The sequence below is a fragment of the Acomys russatus genome, chromosome 8 (assembly GCF_903995435.1).
Source record: "Acomys russatus chromosome 8, mAcoRus1.1, whole genome shotgun sequence".
In the NCBI taxonomy this organism is placed as follows: domain Eukaryota; kingdom Metazoa; phylum Chordata; class Mammalia; order Rodentia; family Muridae; genus Acomys; species Acomys russatus.
Window position 1 is genome coordinate 64,474,590 of NC_067144.1, and position 21,322 is coordinate 64,495,911.

General features: G+C 39.6%; 1 non-coding gene across 1 annotated transcript; it reads right to left on the reverse strand.

The window, feature by feature from the left end:
- Window positions 1-19,040: 19,040 nt before the first annotated feature.
- On the reverse strand, window positions 19,041-19,172 carry LOC127193468 (small nucleolar RNA SNORA17). The gene has a single exon (XR_007831121.1). It is a non-coding gene; the product is annotated as a small nucleolar RNA SNORA17 (small nucleolar RNA).
- Between the last annotated feature and the right edge of the window lie 2,150 nt (window positions 19,173-21,322).

Here is a 21,322-nt window from a genome sequence, read left to right on the forward strand (position 1 = left end):
TTTTTGGTTCCATCCCATTTGCCCGAGTGTTGAGATTATAAACCTCATTTACTCGAAAGTACCATGACTTATTCCATTATGCAGTTCAGACAATTTATGAGTAAAGCTGTGGGTGACCTACTTGCATAAAACTGTGCTCTTTGTAAAACACTGTTGTGAGCAGTTACAGAGTCATCTACTGCGTCCTTTGTTGGTAGTTCTTAAGAGTGGTTGCAGAATGTGCTGAGAAAGAGACAGCCTTTCAGGATCAGGCTGGAATGTACTTGGGATTTGTCTGGATGCTCTTTCATCACTCTTTCCACTGCCCTACATAGGGTGTGAAAACAAGACTGAGATCTTTTCTGGAGCTCCTTAGATGTGGCTCAAGAAGAGTACACATCTCTCTGTAACCCTGGGAGCTTTCTTGAACCTCAGGGGAAGAAAGAACTTGCAATGAACTCCTGACATCCCCTATGCCTTGTTGCCTATTTCAGCAAGTCCATTTTCTGCTGTATGTGTGTAAGGTTTCTGACTCACGAGACTTGCACAGTTGGTGAACCTAGCTTCACACTTTTAATACTGTGCTAAAATAACTTAACTTTTTATTGTGGCAAAACTATGTGGGCGCAAAAATGAAAGAATGTTAAGAAGGCATTCTTTATTTGTACCATGCTTAGTATTAAACTATCTCTCTTGAAACAGATCACAGAACATAAACTAATATGTTTGTATCAAAACCATCTTACAGACTCAGTTGCATTTCTCTGTAGAGTAATTTTTCTCCCATCACAATTAATTAGCAATTTAAAAATACTACTGGACACTATCCTATCTTGTCTAAAAGACCCAAACTCAGAGGACAAGTCAAAATCAATTTGTGTTGTTCCAAATTCTATTTTAGAAACTAGAGAGCTCAGCCACTATTCCAGAAAAGAGCTTTACCCTTTGAGGCCTTAACGCTTTGTGCACAGAGTTCTTTTGTGCTTTCTCGCTTTTATTTATGGCTTTTGGAAGTCACTTGAGTTCCTGCTAAAAGCTCCCATTTTCATTACTGTAGTTTAATTACTTACAATATAATGATTCCTAATATTTTACAATATGCATTACCCATACTTTTTGTAGTCAGCTTGTAAAACTGGCAAATTGAAAGCCTTGCAGAATTTGATATAGGCAAGTCCATCTTTTCTCACACAGTGTATGTCCATGACATCTACGTTCTCAGTTTAAGAAGATAAAGTGGTTATCCCACCAACTCATGTATTTAACCTGAGAAGTCAGGACTCAAATGACTATTTTAAGTCATTTATACATAAGACTATCACACACACACACACACACACACACACACACACACACACACACACACACACTTCTACAAAGTTTTCAAGTAAAATCACTGCCAAGGATGTATCCTGTCTAGGAATAGTGGGATTTCTTGTGTGTCTGTGCTTGGTCATTTACTGGAGTTATCTGGGCAGGAGTATGGGTGCAAAAGCAGCAATGGGCTCAGTGTCCTTGTCAATGAGATATCCTACAATGTTAGTCAGAGTGACTCATTCTCAAGGTAGCCCCAAAGAGCATCCAAATATAGTGTCATTATGAAGTGTTCTGTAACAGACACCCAAACACAGGGATATATAAAGGGATCAATTTCTGTGGATAGAGGACAACACTAGGGTTGCTTATACAAAGCCTGTACAGGAAGTAAGTTTATTTAATAAGGCCATGAGGGTGAGGCAGAGCCAGATGGAGATAGTAGAAATTTCTGATTAGTTCTTCATCAGGGTAAAATCTTGGGAGTCCCTGGTAGAGAAGGAGTCTGAAATAAACAACACAGTTTGATGATGACTTGGGATGTTCAACATTCTTAATTAGAAACACGCCTATATACAATGTTGCTATAGGCAATGTGTCCCTTGATTTTATGTTAAAGCCGTAATGTTAGTGTAATGGCTTTGAAAATGAAGTCTTTGGCGGGTAGCCAAGGTTAGATAATGTTATCATGGTGAAATCCTCATGGGGAGACAAGGTGTTTTCCTGAGAAAAAGAAGAGGCCACTCTCTCTGCATTGTGAGGAGCCAGGACACAGAGAATGACTATCTGTAAGCCAGGATAGGAGCCTCAAGAGAAAAATCTGCTGGCATCTCGAGAGCTTCTCCTCCTGAACTCTTAGAGCTGTGAGGCTCTGAGAACTGAGTGTGCACTGTTTAAGTCCTCTGTCTCTGAAGCTGCTTCATTGGTCCAATAAAAAGACTAAGACAAATATTTAACAGAGGGAGCTCAATGTCAAAATGAACATGCTTTTGTAGTTTACACAGGGAAATACTTTTGGAGAAATTGGTGTGCTGAGAAACTGATAACACTGCTGAATCCCTTAGGTCTCAACATGCTTGTTGCTCCAATTGCTGCTTCTTTTGATGGCTGCATGGCTCTGTGGTTGGCCTGCCAATTAGGATTCTCTGAAGAAGCCCATTTGGGCAAAAACCATAAAATATTTGTGATAGGTCATAAGACTGGAATGTCAGACTCAAGTCCCTGGACTGTTTTATTAAACTCTACTCTGATAGGAAATAACCCACTGTCCCTGAATAGCCACCACTATTGTTACCATGGTGAGCAAGATAAAACAACCTCCTCTTTTCTTTTTATTTAAATAGTGTTTACCAGCAGAATCTGACTCACAGGTCACCATGACTAGCTGCAAGGGAGGCTGGGAAATAGTTAACATTCTCAGCACTTTTAGGAGGCGGAGTTCTCTCTGCCCTATCAAGATTTGAAAACAGCATAATTCTTCAAGCAAGAGTATTTTTCATTTGCTGAGTAGAGAAAACACATGATGCTGTGTTAGAGTGAGCATCACCTCTCCCTCAGTCTTCAGTGCATCTTACGTGCCTAAAGGCACGGACTCAGTAGTTATTTCTTGAATAAGCATATGCTTCCAAAGAAGCGCACTGAATCTAAGCTTCTCACATCTCAATTTAAAGAATGGAATAGATACTCAGATTCTATTCTTTCTAGATTCCTGTGTAGAGGTTTAAAAGAACTATTTCATTACTGGGACAGTAAGTTGCTTCTGAATGTTTATTGCTAAAGACAAGAAAGACATTTGAACGAATGTCATGGTTAATCTTGGTTGTCAGCTGGACTGGATCTGGATTCACCTAAAAGGCAAGCTGCTGTTCCATTTGTGAAAGATTTTTTTTTTACCAGATTATTTGAAGTGGGAAGACCACTTTAAATTTAGCGCAGTCCAGTGACAACCTGGCTAAAGGAGCTGGAAGGAGGAATCTTTAATTTTGCCTCCTTGCCTTCACACTCATTTGGCAAGTTCATCTACCTAGTTGCTGCAGCTGCTGATACTGATTCCAGGTTCTTTGGGATTTCAACACAGAATAAAGATAGGCAGATCTCCAGGAGTCCTTCAGGCCATTGGTGGTGCCAGGTTTGGATTGATAAGGGATCCAGCTTCAAAGACTGAGTAACTACTGCTGGGTTCTTGGCTTCCTTAGTATGAGCTAGCCATTGTTGGACTCTTCAGACCATATTGAACATGATAGTCTAACAAATTCCTCTAAAATGCATTACTTCTATTAGTCTGGTCCTCTAGAGAATGTGACTACCACAACAAGGGTTTAGCAAATTGTTCACTCTTTAGGCCTCTGTTTTTCCTGGTTGCTTCTGTGAGCTTCATGATGAATTGATGCTGAGCTCCTGTTTCCTTCTGTGCCCCACTGTATCCTCCTTCCTCCATCAGTTTGCTGCTTTGTGTATCACTCAACTCAGGCTCTCATTCTTATAACGCATGTATGTTTACGGAACAATATATAAGAATGTTGTGTATGGGCAGTACCCTACTTACAGAAACCTGGGGAAATGATGAGATGTATTGTTATAACAGGCATCTGTATGGTCGAGCTGACATCATTTTTATTTCCTCTTATTTGACTCAGATTCTGAAAATCCTTTTATTTATTCCTCTTCCTGGAGTTTTAGATTCACACACCTGTTATATGAATATATTCATATCTTCTCAGAGAGCCAAAGATGGCAAAAAAGCATATAATGGTTATGGATTTTCCTTAAAAGGGCATTTATAAACAGGCATTCTTCAAGTTGTTCACTTTATAAGCAATGCAGTGATACTGAATTTAAATAAGGAAATTGTGTGAATTCTAAAATCAGAATCTAACATTTTCAACCACTAAAGTTCACTCCAGTGTAGTCTTGATAATACATACATGTGTCTGCATATTTTTGGAGCTTCCAGGGAGCTTCCATGTCCACGCTGTCATTTTCATGATTTTTAGTATGTGGCACTCAGCTTTCTGTTGCAGCACCAGTACTAGGACGGAATTCACAATGTGTGGGATTGGTTAAAAGGGACTCTTCCTGCTGTCCTTTGCCCTCCATACTCTCTTCAGTCATCTCCCTCCTCTTCCTCTTTCTCTTCTGAATATTTTCCCATATGCCAGCCTGCTTCTGGGCAGAGTTCTCATGTGAGCATCCCTTTGTTGTGTGTCATCTGTGGATGGAGCGCCTGTTCTGGCCCCTGGGCCCCATTCTCCATAAAGCTGCCCTCAGCCAGCTGTCAAGTTAGAAGACAGTAACGAGCCATTAGCTGCAAAGTCAGTAGCTGGCATGGTGTAGTGTCCCAGCCCTCACAGTAGAAGGTGTACGATCTTCTAGAAATCATCATGAAAACTGAAAAAGCTATAGATAATATTTGCAGTCTAAGATACGAGAGAGTGAAGATTGAAAAGGCTTGTAGACTTTGCTGATAAGGCAGTTCTCTTTAAGACTACTGGATTTTATAATTATGTAGTAAAAGATATGAAGTAAAACAAAAAAATGAGTGAACAGGTTTTAAAGATTTTATTTATTTTTATTATACATATATAAATTTTTACCTGCTTGTATGCATATTATATGCATGCCTGGGACCAATAGAGGCCTTTGAATCATGTGGAACTGGAGTTACTAATTATTGTGATCCTTCTTGTGGGTTCTGGGGACTAAATTTCTGTCCTCTGAAAGAGCAGACAATGCTCTCACTGTGTAGCCCGGGCTAGCCTAGAACTAGCATCATAGACTAGGCTGGTCATGAAGTAATAGAGAGCTACTTGCTTCTAACTCCTGAGTGCTCGGATCCAAAGCATACACACCATGCCAGGGGCTGAGTGAACATTTGTAAAAGATTGACTCATGTCAATCTTTTTCTTTTCTTCTTTGAGTGACTGGATAATCACAGTCATATTACTTTTCAGACAGATAAAACTTTGATTGGCTCTTTGGCTTCTTGAGTTTAATTTACATGAGTACATTATGCCCAAAAGCCCTTTACCTTGTTTAATCATTATGACAAAGAAATTATCTAGCAAAAATGACTAAAAACTTATACTTGCAAAACATATGTCCACATTCTAAACTACAAAGATAGAATTTTTTATTTTGTCCTCTGTTCTCTGGTAGAAGGAATTGTATAAAACAAGACCCCCACACAGATATTATACCTTGACTATAAACAGATTATGTATGCTAATGCATAACTTGTAGATTTACTAAGAAGCAGTAAACCCTTAATGATTTCAGCACAAGTGGATAATGTCTTAACCACTCAAACAAACATCCTTTGACTGTGAAAAAGGTAAAAAAAAAAAAAAAAAAAAAAAAAAAAAAGGGAGTATATTTTATACCTCAATATTTTGACTTTATTAACTATGGTATTATATATTTCATAAACCCAAGAAAGAGGCTTAGGCTTATCATTCCATGGAGTTTAACATTTTTAAACATAAAATATTTACTATTATTTAACATGTATCAAGGATGAAGGCCTGAAGCGAAAAATCACCCATTAAAAGTGTCATTTGCTACTGCAGCAGTAATCAATAAAGCATTGAGCATCACATTTTACTGCAGTGGATGGAGAATAAACATGAAGACAGCAGTGCACTCTTGTAAATGGTATGACTTGTAAATGTCAGCGAAGGCTTATTTAACACTAAAAGGCTTTAAGCATTTGGGAAGAGAGCTTTAAAATTCATCCAAGACAGCTGAAGGTTACATGAGGAAAGGGCAGCTATATATAGCACACAGGCACACAGGTAATGTAAAATATGAATGGATTTTTAAAACTCGCTGAACATACTTCTAATTGGAGTGTTCATTATATTTGGTATTCTAGAAAGAGCATGTATTGAAGGCTGCAAGCTTGGCATTATGAATATTTTATTTGGTCCTTTGTTTTATAGTCACATAAAGCACACTTTCTTTTCTAGCTAAATGTGTGTGTGTGAAAAGCTATTTAAAGACTCACAAATAAATGAGGTTGAGTACATGTCATGAATTGATAGCAATTTTTCTAGGACATTGTCTTTTAAAGTTTATAATCTTCAATGTTAACAGAGCACAGTATTCATTTCTCTACCCAAGCATTTAAACTTAGGCGATTATTTGCCATGATTCTCTGAAAACTTGATGATTGATAGGGAAGATTCTTAAAAATTTCCCAAGTTTCTCAACTTTGTCAGTAGAGAATTCTGAGTAGGCCAATCATGACATTCTGTTTGGGGGGTTCATTTGGTGATGACAAGAGTCCTGGAGGCTCAGTTCAGTGAGATGTGACACAGTCGGTTACAAAGTGTATAATATTTTATATGTGTGTGTATGTACATGCAGACATACATTTGGCTTCTTCCCATGCACTTGCTTTAAATTGAAAGCACCGAGGAAACTGTGGAAACCTTGGATACTGTGTTCTGAATGTGCTGGAGCAATTAAGAAAAGCAGCCATACCATTTGGCATGTTTAATCCAGTGTTTCTCAGAAGAAAGCAGCAACAAAAACAAGGCCCAGGATTGTTTATATTTTATTTATTCTTTTATCTTTTATTATTAAATATTTTTACATATACATTTATATTAGTACACATACATACAATAAACTACCTACAGTAAGAAGAACCATGACACAATAAGGGATTATATAAATGTTACATTCTTAGTGTTTTGGCTATTTGTATTTGGCAGCCTTGAAGAAAACGTCTTTCCTATCTTGGTGCAGCTAACATTCTGAATGTAAATCACTATCTATCATATCTTGTCATTATCAACTTAAAACATCTACCTAGACCTAAAAACATCTTAACCCCTAAACAACTAAGCTTAATTGTAAAACTAAATTATCTGGTCTTCAATCCCATTAAAGACTTGAGAAGGAATAAAATTAATTACTTGAGTATAAAGGGGCTGCAGGTTAGCAGCTTCCCAAATGAGAAGATGACAGAGACAGCTTGCTACCTGAGAAGTCACCCAAACCTTTCTATAACATTGGAGCATCATCTTCAGCCTTCTGGCCCAATATATCTGACAGACATATTTGTGAGGCAGGAACTATTGAGGACTTGCTTACACTGTCTTGGCAGAGTTTGGCAGTCAACTCTGCTGGCATCTAAGCTTGCCTATTTTTAGGCAGAATTCTGTCTGTGGCAGAAATGAGGACATTTTGCTCAGTGGCTTGTTTGTCACATTTGAAGCCATCTCCATAAGGAGGTTCTTTAATGCTCATCAACCTTTTTGAGGCATGCTCAGTGTTGCCATGAGTTAACCTATCTCATTGTCAGTGAATCTTTAAAATAATAAAAACATTTTAAAATGTCATATGCTGTTTGCCTCTGAGATTTTTGAAGACCTTATCCATTTTATCTTATCTTTCTATAAAATCATATCTATCTGTTGCACCTAAGATGTATATTCTTGAGATAAAAATAGACTAGTAATTGATATGACCATGATTTGATCAACTAACAATTAATTGAATAACTTATTTTTCCTGAACAACCTGTAATAGCACTTTGAAAATATTGGAAGTAAACCCTGTACTATATTTGAGTTGTTTAGGTATAATACCTCATATTAGAGTAGAAACATACATAATGTGTGTGAAGCATAATTTCAGTGGTATATAATTCAAAATTTTTTTATTTTTATCTTTAAGTTATTTATTCCCTTTACATCCTGGTTGCAGCTCCTGCTCCATCCTCTCCTGCCAGTCCCACCCTTACATCCCCCTCTCCTAATTCTCTCCGCTCTTCTTCTAAGAGAAGGAGAAGCTCCTCATGGGGACCAAGCAACCCTAGCACATCAAGTCACAACATGAGTGAGTGCATCTTCTCCCACTAAGACCATACAAGGCAGCCCAGCTTGAGGAAAGGTACCTAAAGGCAGGAAAAAGAGTCAGAGGCAGCTCCTGCTCCAATAGGTAGGGAACCCACATGATGAAAAGCTTCACATCTGCTTGACCCCTAAGGCTCCCTCCATACTTCCTCCCAGTCTTCCACAAGACTTCCTGAGCTCTACCTATTGTTTGGCTAATGGGTCTCTGCATCTATTTCCATCAGTTGTTAGATGATGCCTCTAAGAAGACAGTTATTCTAGACTCCTGTCTGCAAGTATAGCAGACTATCATTAGTAGTGACAGGATTTGGTTCTCTCCCATGGGGTGGGTCTCAATTTGGGCCAGTCATTGGTCTGCCGTTCCCTCAATCTCTGCTCCATCTTTATCCTTGCCTGGTAGAACAGACACATCTTGGGTCAGATGTTTTATGCATGTCTCCCTCCCTCTGCCTGGCTGGAGGTGGTGGTCACTTTAGCCTCCATATCCTCCACCGCTAGGAGTCTCAGCTGTCACCTCCATAGGCTTCTGGGGGCCTCCCCTATCCCTGAGATACTCCCTTAATTTTCATTTTGTCTCTGAGGCCTCTCCCTATATCTGAGTCCCAATCCCTGTTCTGCACTACAGAACAATAGTAATAAAACCCACATGATAATGGCCTAAAAAGAGAAAAGTCAATCAATGGAATAGAAGTAAAGACCCAGAAATAAACCCACACACCTATGGATACTTGTTTTTTGACAAAGAAGCCAAAACCATACAATGGAAAAAAGAGAGTATCGTCAACAAATGGTGATGGTCTAACTGGATGTCTACATGTAGAAATGCAAATAATCCATATTTATAACCCTGAATAAAACTCAAGTCCAAGTGGATCAACAACCTCATTATAAAACCAGAAACACTAAATCTATTAGAAGAGAAAGTGGAGTCAGCCTTAAACTCATTGGCACAGAAGAAAAATTCCTGAACAAAGCACCAAAAACTCAGGCTTTAAGACCAACAATTAATAAATGGATCTCATGAGACTGAAAAGCTTCTGTAAGGCAAAGGACACTGTCAATAGTATAAAATGGCAGCCTAAAAATTAAGAAATGATATTCACCAACCTGACAAAGGGCTAATGTCCAAAATATATAAAGAACTCAAGAAATTAAACACCAGCAAACCAAATGACCCAATTTAAGAAATAAAGTAGAATATTAAACAGAGAATTCTCAAGAGAGGACTCTCTAACGGCTGAGAATCACTTAAAGAAGTCTTAAATGTCCTTAATCATCAGGAAAATGCAAATCAAAGTAACTGAGATTCCGTCTTACACCAGTCACAATGGCTAAGATCAAAAACACAAGTGACAGCACATGCTGGAGAGGATGTGGGGAAAGGGTAACACTCCTACATTGCTGGTGTGAGTGCAAACTTGTACAACCACTTTGGAAATCAATCTGGCAGTTTCTCAGAAAATTGGGAATAGTGCTACCTCAAGGCTCAGCTATACCAATCCTGTGCATATACCCAAAAGATGCTCCACCATACAACAAGGACACTTGCTCAACTATGTTCATACCAGCTTTTTTTTTTTTTTTTTTTTTGTAATAGTCAAAAACTGAGGACAACCTAGATGTCTCTCAGTTGAAGAATAAAGAAACTGTGGTAGATGTACACAATAGAATATTCAGCCATTGAAAACAGGAACATAATTAAATTTGTAGGCAAATGCATGAAACTAGAAAAGATCATCCTGAGTGAGGTAACCCAGACTCAGAAAGATATGCTTGGTATGTACTCACTTATAAGTGAATACTTACCATTAAGTACAGGAATACCATGCTACCGTCAACAGAACCAAAGAAACAAAGAAACAAAGAGGGCCGAATGGAAGATGCTTGGATTCACCCAGAAGGGGAAATAAAATAGACATCAGAAGTGGATGGAAAGAGGGAACTATTTGTATATATTTTAAAGCAAGACTTTTTGCAGTATCCAGTGCTTTTGGGAAATCCAAAGAAAAGAAACAAATTGCAACTGTGCACGCTGTTGACTCTGCTTTGGGGAAGCATGGTGGTCCAGATGCTTTGACTATCTTGCAAGAACAGCAGCCAGCTTTTCTGTAAGAATGAATGTTATTATCTCTAGTTTCATAGTTACTCATGGAAATTGTCACTCCTGAAGCGGGACAATCTTATAGCATTTGAAAATGCTTTTACTTCTGAGACTGAGGAGTTTTCAGGGTTCTGTTTTTAATTATTATTCTTTTCAGATCCTCTAACTGGAAGAATGATAACAGCACAATACAAATCTCATTTTTGCACAATGCCCAGAATTAAACAATGACTAAATTACAAAATCTATAAAGAAATAACAAGGAATAATAGGAAAAATATTAGCTAACAGAGGTATTGAGAACATGGCGTATGTCCCTTGCCAGTTTTTAGACATGGGACACTGCCTTCCTGTTGCTGTTAACTATTGAAGTTTTGTGGCTTAAACTAGCACAAAGTTACTATATTGCAGCACAGCTATGAAACGTATGAACAAAAATTCCAGCCTTCCAGGAAAGATATACCCACTTATGCAGTCGTGGCTTGACTGTGGTAGGGATAACCGACTGATCTCTGTTGGTATTTCAGGACTGCTGAATCAGTGTTCCGTTTGGAGGACCTATGCATGGTGCTATAAGCTCTGCCAACATCCCAGGTCCAGGGTGGTCATAGGCCCAAGCAACACACTTCTTGAAATGTAAGTGTCTTCTTTAGGGTTTTACTGCTATGAAGAGACACCACAAGCGTGATAACTCTTATAAAGACAAACATTTCGTTGGGACTGGCTTACAGATTTAGACACTCAGTCCACTATCATCATGGTGGGAAGCATGGCAGGGTGCAGGCAGATATGGAGCTGGAGAAGGAGCCAGAGTTCTCCACCTAGGTCCGAGGCAGCAGGAAGCAAAACTGTGAACTGCTAGGCCTGGTTTTGAGCTTCTGAGATATCAAAGGCTGCCCTCTGCACTCCCTTTCCACCCCCGCTCCTGCACACGCACAGTGTGCAGTCCCTCCAACAAGACCACACCTACTCCAACAAGATTGCATCTCCTAATAATGCCATTCCCTATGAACCAAGCATTCAAACACGCGAGTCTGTGGGGGCCATTTGTATTCAAGCTGAAGTGAAAGAGTATCAAACTAGTTTCTACATATATATGCTTACATACGTAGAAAACTTAATCAGACTCCCAGACTTAATCAGAAAACTATTTTCCTACAATGAACAGCAGTGAATATAGAAATTTGTTGCTGCCCAGATTAAAGAGATTAAGTCAGAATTGTATGGCAAGTCCTGAAGAAGAAACATACACCACCCTGCTCAAAAACTCTGAGAGTATTGGTGGGTAGGAAGCCAAGAAGTAAGAACTGGAAGATAGAGTGAACAGATGCAAAATTCCATTCCTTAGACATGTCACAACTATCACAATTGCTATGTTACAATAACTCAATTTACCTGCATTGGTCCCACATAAGACTTGCCATGTCAACAATCACTCATAGATGATGCCTAGTGAGAGTTTCCATTCCTGTGATAAAACACCTTGACAAAAATAACAAACAAACAAACAAACAAAAACCTCTAACTAGGGAAGAAACATTGTATTTCAGCTTACAATTTTTAGGTCACACTCTATCACGGAGGGAAGTCAAGGCAAAAACATGGAGGTGGAAACTGATGCAGAAGCCAGAAGCCTTGGGGGACTGCAGGTTACTGGCTTGATCTCCATGATTCAACTCAGCATGCTTTCTTATACCATCCAGAACCATCTTCCCAAGGGTGACACTGACACCAAAAAGCTGGGCATCCATAAAGCAATCACTAATAAGGAGAATACAGACTTGCCTAGAGGCAAAGCTTATGGAGGTATTTCTTAGTGGAGAATCCTCTTCCCAGGTGACTTAGCTTGTGCTCGTTAGCATTGAGAAGGCTCCACAGGCCCTCCATCTACTGCTGAACTACCAGCTATCTATAGACTCTGGGAGAGGAGAATGCTACTATCTTTAGTCATGTGCTCACTGCCACAACTGTGGATATTGGCAAACTCACTTTTACATCAAAACCCTGGTTAAACTCAACAGGCTATGGAGCAAAATGAGTAGACACAAACACCAGAGAGAGATTTGTAGGGAAGGGTGGGCAGGAGTTGTAGGGAGGTCAAGGTTAGAATGGTCTGTATACACTCTGTGCTTAGTGAAATGAATTTAATTAATTTCAAATGGGCTCTAAATTAGATCTTGCAGCTGTATTCTTTCTACAAGCTACAAAGACACATTTGTTCCATTGCCTTTGTATTGTTTTGCTTGTTATTTTTTTTTATGAAGTAGCATTGGGGTTTAACAAATATACTTGAATATAGTATTAAGAATGAGGGTTAAATGAGAGAAGTATACAGAAAGAGACACATGCCTGAGAACACAGATCTCTTCAAAAAAGAGCTGTAGAAAGCAGCATGTATCCAATATAGGAAAAGACTCCTCAAGTGAGAATCACCTTCACTGTCTTTTCTTCTGTATTTTACTCCTCCTTTGTTTTTTGTGTTATTTTTTAATTTGAGAGTTTTGTACAATACTGCATTCACTCCTTCCCAGTTATTTTCAGATCCACTACCTACCCTACCCAGACAACTTTGTGTCCTCCTTTTTAATCATGGCTGATGTAACCGAGGCTATACTCTTAAAGAAAATGGACTCTCCCTCCTCCAATAGTTTTCCTTTGCAAATAGCTCCTTGAGTAGGAATTGATCTTGTGTCCATTTCACCTCTCCAGCTTGGAATTTGTTTTGGCTTGGCTTGCACAGGTGCTGCACATGCTCTCTCACGTGTTATGAATTTATATCTGCAGCTGCCTTGATGTGTCTGGAAGACACTTATCAGCATCTACCATCTCCTCTGGCTTTAACATTTTTTTTTCTCATTGCTCCTTCCTCCACAATGATTCCTTAGCCTTGGGAGGAGGGGTTGTGACATAGATGTCTCATCTCTTATTCACCTTGGCCAGTATGGATGTTTTGTGTTAATATACTGTCTATAGAACTTTCTTTGATGATGGTTGAAGAGTACATTAATCTATAAATATAATGGAAAGTCATTAGGAGTCAATTTAATATTATATTCATTTAGCAGAATAATAGTAATTGTTTTTTCCCCTTAGGACCCCTACAAAATGAAACACATACTTGGCATCATTGTCCATCCTGTGGCTAGATTTTTTTTAAAAAATTGTGTATATTATATATATTATATATTGTGTATAATATTATATATGTAATGTGTGTGTATTTGTATTTATAGAAGCACAAGTATGTGTAGGTCAGATGTTAACTTTTTAGAAGTGGGTGTTCTTTTTGCACCTTGTTTTAAGGCAGAGTTCTTTTGGTTTGTTTGTTTGTTGTTTTGTTGCTTTTGCTGCTACTTTTGCTTGCTGCTTGTTTTGTTTTGCTCTTCTACCCTCATACTACCTATGCAAGAGTGGGGCCCATTCTTCTAATAACAGTGCTATAGTTAGGATTCTAGATGTCAGTCATCACACTTTTTAATGTGGGGTCAAACCGAGGTTGCCAGGATTTTATAGAGCTTTTATCTGCTGAGCCAGCTCTCTGTAAAGTCCTCAAAACTACCCACATTCCTTAGCTCATGAGCCCACGTTCTCTCTATTCTTTGATCTCTCAAAGGCATCTTTTCTACATTTGTCCTTCCTGCTTCTCTTTCACAAAGTCCCCTGTGAATACAGTGTGCTCACATAGGCAAACAGAGTGGTGCCTTTATCTCAAGCTCACTTTGAACACTGCAATCTCTCTCTATCTCTCTCTCCTCTCTCTCTCTCTCTCTCTCTCTCTCTCTTCTTCTCTCTCTCTCTCTCTCTCTCTCTCTCTCTCTCTCTCTCTCTCTCTCTCTCTCTCTCCCTCTCCCCTTCCCCCTCCCCCTCCCCTCTCCCTCCTCTCTCTCCCTCTCTCTCTCTCTCTCTCTCTCTCTCTCTCTCTCTCTCTCACACACACACACACACACACACACACTTTACAGGCCAGGCACCATGATATGGACGTCTTTGGAAATTATTCTTGCCTACTCTACATAAATAGTATAGTAAGTGTCATATAACTCTGGCCCTCCTGTATTTTTTTAGCAGTTGATTGCTACTGGCTGTTGTTTTGAAACTCCTTTCAATACTTGGGGGATAGGGGGGTGTAAAATGTCTATAAATGATGGGATATGCATGGAACAAGGATGGCATCTTTTAAGATCTTCAAGCTCCAGAACCATTGTTCCTTCATGTATTTAACATTAGTAAACTTGATTGCAAGATAAAATGATTTTTAAAATTTTAATTTCTTTCTCCAGTCAACTCCAATATGCTCATTTCCTGTAAAGGTGGTAATGAGCTGTGAAATGGTGGGATTATTAGATAATATTTCTGAGAAAAGTATTAGATGTTAGAGACTGATTCATACAAATGATCATAAAGCTATGATTGCTTAGCCTGAACATATTCCTACTTAAGGAATAATGGATTGCAATTACTGAATTATCTGTAAGAAGAAAGCCCTCCAGAAAAGTGAAAATGAAATCATGAAAAGGTGGCATCCTTGTCCACTCTCCTGACTATATTAGCATTAGCTCAGCCTTCAGGAGAGACAGGATGTTTCGTCCTCATCAGGGGACAAAGCCACCAGGAAGTTACTTAGGGCCATTTTTTTTTTTTTTTTGGCATAACTCTTTATACATTGCCACTTTACAATAATAAAATTCTTATGTGTAGTCAGTCTTCCATGTTCATGGCTCTGTATCCATAGAGTTAATCAACCACAGAAAGAAACCCTGTGGGGAAAACACTCATCTGACGGAGCATGGATGCTGTTCTTCCTGCCGTTATTCCTAATCAATGCAGTAAAATGATGAGTTGGCTCCAGCCTACAGCGTACGGAGCACTGTAACTACTCTAGAGTTTCCAGTTGGCTTCTCTTTCGCTATGTTCTGATTAAAAGCAACTTAGGGAAGAATGGGTTTATTTGGCTTTCACTTCCAGAGTCCATCTTGGGGGAAGACACAGCAGGAACATGAGCAGGAACTGAAGAGGAGGTGTTGCTGCCCACAGTGGACTGGCTTCTCCAAAATCAATTAATAAGTGGGGCAATCCCCCACAGGCCTGGTTGCACGCCACGCTGACCTGGAGAATCTGTCAATTGATACTATCACAGATCATTCTAGGCTATGTCAAGTTGGCAGCTGATGCTACCTAGGATGCTAGGTATAATTTGAATTATCTGGAAAGATGAACATAGTTCATGTGTTGATTCCGTGGCATTTGAAGGAAGGAACTTGGGAGCATCCTCAGATTGTGAAGTCCGTAAGGATTCTGGAGCCACTTTCTCCTGGATACCAAGTGATGACTACTAGACCTAAAATTTGCAGTAATTCCTTACTAAGACTTCTTATGTGGAATTTGAGATCAATATATGGACTTACCTTTCATGTTCTAGTAAAAATCTTTTAAATAAGAGTTACAATATGTGCATATAATTCTCTCATTTGTATTTTGTATTAAAACCATTATTTTTCTGTGGGAAAGTTAAAACACAGTCTTACTCAATATCCTAGGCCTGCCTGGAACTTACCACACAGATCAGACTGGCTTTGGGCTTAGTTTGTTGCTTTTTGAGTGCTGGAATTACAAACATGCACCACTATGCCTTGCAAAACAACTAATTCTAAATAATTATGTCCTCAGTATAAATTAGAAAGATAACTATGTCTGTAGTAATAATAGTCAGGAGTTTGCTTTGATGCTTGATTCTTTTCCTCTTTTTGTTTTCATCCTAAGAACCAAACTTTCCCATGTTCTTTGAATCCAGTCTCTTCTCACATCATTAATGACTGTCACCTCTTCAGTTATGTCTGGACTTTCCTTGCATAATCCATCTACTTGATGCTTTTCTTTGAGACAAATATCCTACCCTACCACCAATTAAGAAAAATAAATTTAAAAGTCAGAAGTTTGTGTGGTAGCTATTAGGTTTGAGCAAACTTTCTCCACTCTTACAGCCAGTTCTGACCTAGCATTTTCTGCATCCACTGTCCTCTCTGCCCTTTTATTCTATTTGATCTTTTGTTGTTGCTATTAGTATGTACTTCAGGCTTTAAGAAAATTTGGTAAACAATATAATGAACACAGTCGCTTTTTGTCAAATCTCAGTATTTTGAAAAAACTGATTCATAATTTTAAGCAATGTAATTTAATATATTTCAATTAAAATAGAATTATATTATTTTCCCCTTCCCTTTCCTCCCTCCAGCCTTTTCCAAGGTACTACTTCAACTCCTCCCCTGTTCTCAAATTGACAACCTGTTTTTGTTTTATTCTTATTTGTGTGTGTGTGTGTGTGTGTGTGTGTGTGTGTGTGTGTGTTTGTAAAAGTATGCACAAATTCCTTTTATAGGCCATCAATCCTATTCCAGTGCTCCCTTACAAAAGTTTCCATGCTGTTCTGAATTTGAATGCATAGCTTGTGATCATATATTGATAAATGAGGTGTAGGGATGTTCTGTAATTCTTAAACCCATGTAAATGATGTCCTCCTACAGATTAATTGTTTTCATTTACTGTGGTCCACAGGTTTTTTTTTTTTCCAATGACACACCTCTGGTGGCCTTATCTTTGGGCATGTATAGATTTGTATTGTTTTAGTTTGTGGTAATGCATTCTCCCTTCAGGTGCTGTTAGGCTGTTACCAGTTTTCTTGTGCTAAAGAAAACTATACAGCAGTAAATACTCCTGTAAGTGTTCCATGGCGTTTCTATAGTAAATAGATTGGTTAGGATAGAGACAATACATGTGTTCAAATTTCCTAATTCATCTGAATTTACTGACATTATGACATGAGGTCGTTTTCCAAAGTGTGAATACTTAGTTTATTGCTTTCTTTGAGTTTTCAGAATGTTAATATGCTTCCTTTAGTACTTTTAGTTTTAGTGTGTGAAATCATCTCCATCCTGACTCCATCATGAGAGCCCTCCACTGCCAGTATTGAGTGTATCAGGTTCTCAGGACTGCTATCAGTCCCAAATGTTTTTACTTAATTATTTATTTTAGTTTCTGAACTTGTAAGAGTTTAATGACAAATGAAATTTAACTTCCCTCTTGTTTTTTTTTTTTTTTTTTAAGTTTTTTATTGCTTTGTTTTGAATTTCACATCAGGCACCCAATCCCTCCAGCCTCCAGCCTTACAACCTCCCCTGGGACAGAAAAAAATGTCATTGTGGAAGCTTTAGTGTGTCACAGTGTATCCCAGAGTATATCCTATTTTCCACACTTCTTTGCTTGCAAATGTTCATTGCAATGGACACTGGTCTGGTATGCTGCCTCTGGCTTCACTTACTCTATTAATACTGGAACTTCAGTGGCACTCCTCTCAGATAGTCTGTTGTTGTCCTGTGTCATGGAGATCCGATAGTTTTGGATCTGTAGGATTAAGCCCCTTAATGCACTCCAGCGGTTCACATGGGGTACATTTGGGGATGGACCAATTCAAAGCCTTGGATCTGGGCCTGAGAGGTATCTGACCTGGTGAATCTTCAGACTCTCTCATTCTCATCCCCTTGAGGCCACCTCACCAGCAACCCCCATAACCAGGGCCAGCTCTACCCTGATGCCCAGACAACGTGCAGGACCCAGTCTCTTGAGCATTGCAGCTGGTGAGGGACATGGCCAGTTCTGCCACTCTTGTGACTGAAGGGCCAGCTCTCCCATCTGCCATAGATGGAGAGGGATAAGGGAGTGAAGGAATCAGACAAGAGGTTGGGCTGGCTCTTCTGCATTCATACCCTTGGGCCCACTCACCCGCAGTTCCCACACCCAGAACCAGCTCTACTGTGTTGCTTAGACAAAGTGCAGAGCCAGCAGTTTTGCAGTAGTTGATGGTGGTGAGAGGCAAGAGGAAGAAATATATCCATTGCGTGTGTGTGAGATATGTGGTAGGGACAGCTCTCCCATGCTTGCATCTTTATGCTGGCTTACCTGTAACTTCCAAAATGTCTGAGGCCACTTTCCTAAGTACTACAGCTGGCTGTGGGTCGGGTCATGTCTCCAGAGCCAGCTCTATCATGATGCTCAGGTGAGGGGTGGGGTCAGCGCTGCATATCCATCAGACAGCAGCAGCCCAGACCAAGGATATCATCCTGGCCTTGGGTGGTAACAGACCCCTCCTGCTGCAGGGCCATGGACCCCTGGTAGCAGCATGGGGCAGGACCCCACCATGATCCCAGGTGGCATCACCAGCTACCTACATCAGGCTGTTCCTCACTACCCTTGAGTCTCCAGTTCTGCCTCTCTTCACTGTGCCCACATTCTGTTTCTCTTTCTCTTCCATTTCTCCACTCTTTCTCTTTCTCTTTCATTTTGCCTCTTAGTGGTGCCTGGGGTCTCTGAGTGTTGGGATCATCTAAGGAGTGGTCTTAGAAGTGCTATGTGCAGCTTGTGCATTATGGCTCTAGGCGGTGGTCATTTGGAGCATGGTCTGCCTCCATAGGCCTGTGTGGCAATGGACTGGTGGTCATCTTGGGCTAGCTTCCTCTCCATGCCCCTGTGCAGACCCAATGATGCTGGTCTGGTGGCTGTCTCTAGCTTACTCCTCTTTGGGCCTGCCCAAGTGGCTCTTCTCAAGGGTCTTCTGTCCCAGGCTCACTCTCACCCAGCACTTGTGATCCCTGGGGGTGTTCTTCTAGTCTTTGGCTTAATCCCCACTTCAGAAGCCCATCTGGGTCTCTCTGATGGTGGTCATCTCAAGCCAGCTCCCTGTCTGGGCCCCCTAAAGCTGGCCTGTGGTTGTGCCAGGCTTACTGTTTTCAGGGAATGTTAGGCTACTAATCATTGAAATGTTCATAGTTCAGAACATGCGTCATAGACATAGCCTTTCTCCTCTCTGCCACCTGTTGATGCAAATGTGACAGAGCAGTCACAGCTGCAATGCCTTTAGGAGCAGGTTATTTGTGTTTTTAAAAAATATTATTATTATTGATTTATTCACAATAGTAAGAAATACTTTTTCCAGCTTGTGCATTTTTATATTAATAGAGAAAAGAGCTAGGACATAAAGAACAGTAGATGTCTTAGCACTATGAGTTGAAGAATCTGGAGTCTGATGGATTCAGTCATCACTGACTGAAGCTCCAGCAGTGCTGGTACCAAACTCTTACAGAAATCAGCAGAGAGGACAACCTTTGACACACCCCGTGGCACATCACTGCACAGGACTTGTCCCAAGGATATTTCTTCTGAGATTTGAGTGAGATCCAAGTTGATGAGTACATGATGGATAGCTGTTTTCAGTTTCCTTTTCAGTGTACCCTGAATGCCAACCCATCAACAGCAAGATGGGACAGGAACCATGTACCTTGATCTATGAACTGCTGCCAGGTGTGAGTGTTGACACCTCCAGGCGTCCTACTTAAAGGAGCATTACATGGCTTTTACTTTTCCTACATGCAAAGGTGCCCTTGAGGATTCACACATAGTTCTATTTCTTACTGATATCCTTCTGTAGACTCAGAAGGCCAAATATACCTATATCTGTAATTATCTACTTTTGTTCAAACAATGTCTTGTTGCTTAGGAACTGGGGTGATATTCCATAAATACATGTTTAATCTTTTTTCCATTTTGCTCCTGTGGTTATAAAGTTTCATTAAAATACATGCCCTGTGCTGGATGTGTTGGTTTGGAATAAGTATGAACTGTGTATATATATCCCATTAAGTATGAATAAAATATTCCACTTTCAATTTGCCCTTCAATTTATTATCTGACATAACTTGATTTCTGCAGAAAGCAACTGTTTATGTACTATGAAAAGTACACAGTTAAAGGTGATTTATCCAGCATCTCATCAGCAGGAGCTCTCCAACTGAGCATTTCTCCCACACAAAGTGCAATAAAAATTAATATTTATTATGTTGACTTGGAAAAAAATAATGATCCTAAATCTTCACAAACATTAGCTAATCCAACCTTGTAATAGTACGCACCAGAGAAGTGAGCCTCTGAGAGGTTGTCTTCCTTATGTCTTGAGCCAAAGTTCTCCCTGTCTCATTATTCCTCAAATGACATTATCTTGCACCATATATCCTGTCTGTTTGTACGCCTACAAATCGCTCAACCAGTGCCACAAATGCTCTCTGTAGGCTTTGGATGTTGGAAGCATTTGGTTTCTAAAACTTCTGTCTTCACAGTGAATCACAGTGATTACCCATCTAACAAACTCCAAGGAAAAATCCCTTTGATGCCTTTTTTTTTTTTTTTTTTTTTTTTTTTTCAGAAATAAAGAAAGAAATCAAGGAGTTCCTGAAATGAAGATGCCTTCCTTATAGCCAGACCTGGCTATGTTGAATGTTACCTCTTCTTTTCTTAAACCCTCTACAACATTGCCCAAGAAACAGAGTATGTGAGGATAAGAGTATGGAAAGATTAGGTTGTGTAGCAGTCACACAAGTACTCCATACTCATGACATAGACGAGGATTAGTGTGTGGCACTTAGTGAGGTATGTCTTATGTCTTCCTCCCTTTTACAGTTTGTCACGTCAGTGGGGAAGATCAACTTTGTGTTTCTGCAGGCCATGTCTGATTCTACACCCAGAGCCTTTGCTGTTCTTGTCATCCCCTCTCCTTCCGTGGCCTATCTCCAGAGTCTGCTCAGTACCTCTCCAGTCGGCTGATGTGGTAGCTCCCATTTCCGGGAGGAGCAGCCACCTTTCTGGCAGTTACTGTAGTAGTAGTGGGGCCACAGCTGGATACCAACTGAGGCCTGGCATTGGCTGCTGTTTCTAGAGCTCTTACCTAGGCTTATTTCTTTTCGTCTCAGCTCTTCCTCTTTTTTTTTTTATACTACCATTTCTCATTCCCTCGTTCTTACCAAGCCAGCATCTTATCTTGCCACCATGTCATCCCTAAAGAAAATTCAATTTGGTGCTTTTTTTCATAAACAATATTGATGTTCCATAAGAAGTTGTGACTAAGAATATAGATAAAATAGATCTATTTTTCATTTTGATGATAGTGTTACACACTTTATGTTCTATTTTGACACAAATATTAAATCGTTAGACTAGTTTCCTGCATTCTATAACATAACCTCAC